The sequence below is a fragment of the Choristoneura fumiferana genome, chromosome 30 (assembly GCF_025370935.1).
Source record: "Choristoneura fumiferana chromosome 30, NRCan_CFum_1, whole genome shotgun sequence".
Lineage (NCBI taxonomy): Eukaryota > Metazoa > Arthropoda > Insecta > Lepidoptera > Tortricidae > Choristoneura > Choristoneura fumiferana.
In genome coordinates this window covers 6,766,606-6,767,251 of record NC_133501.1, presented here as the reverse complement: position 1 = coordinate 6,767,251, position 646 = coordinate 6,766,606, and the positions used below count along the sequence as shown (strand labels likewise).

The window sequence follows — 646 nt, the reverse complement described above, 5'->3', positions numbered from 1 at the left end:
ACTGTCTCAAACACAGACATTATTGCCCCGGAACGCATATTTGACATAATTAATTTCAGATATTGTAAAATATTCACAAAATTATTCTAATTTTAATAAACCCGCGTAGCTCACCCAAACTATGAGATTTGACATTTCGGAGACCTCACGCTACACTAGCGCCTCTAGTGGCGAATTCATACGCGATAGCCCTCATTGTATCGTGGTGCAGCGATCGATATCCAATCGGCAGAGCGTGGGAAAACGGGAACATCTGTAGCGATCTCATTACAGTTCTACGGCTTCGGCATGACTCCGAATCCGCTTTGCCGCCTTCCATCACAAAGAACGTTCCTCAACCAAAAAGCGGGTGACCATAAATTGGACAGTAAAACAGAGGCCTTATTTAGAATATCAATTAGGGACGTTAGTATCGAGAGCTCCGTTTGACGTTACAGTATTTTTGCGATAGACTCATTTAGTTATTTAACGTGTCCCAACGTGACAGCTCGTCTTTTGGTCCCCGGACCGGACGCCATTTGAGAGCCTTCTGACCCCATCGGCCTTCAGTCCTGCGAGCAATGTGCCCCGCCCACTGCCACTTCAGTTTCGCAATTCTTTGGGCTACGTCGGTAACCTTAGTTCTACTGCGGATATCATCAAGATT

General features: G+C 45.7%; 1 protein-coding gene across 1 annotated transcript in view; it reads left to right on the top strand.

Annotated features, from left to right (window-relative positions):
- Positions 1 to 646, top strand: part of LOC141444490 (nuclear pore complex protein Nup98-Nup96-like) — an 81,150-nt gene that overhangs the window by 50,085 nt on the left and 30,419 nt on the right.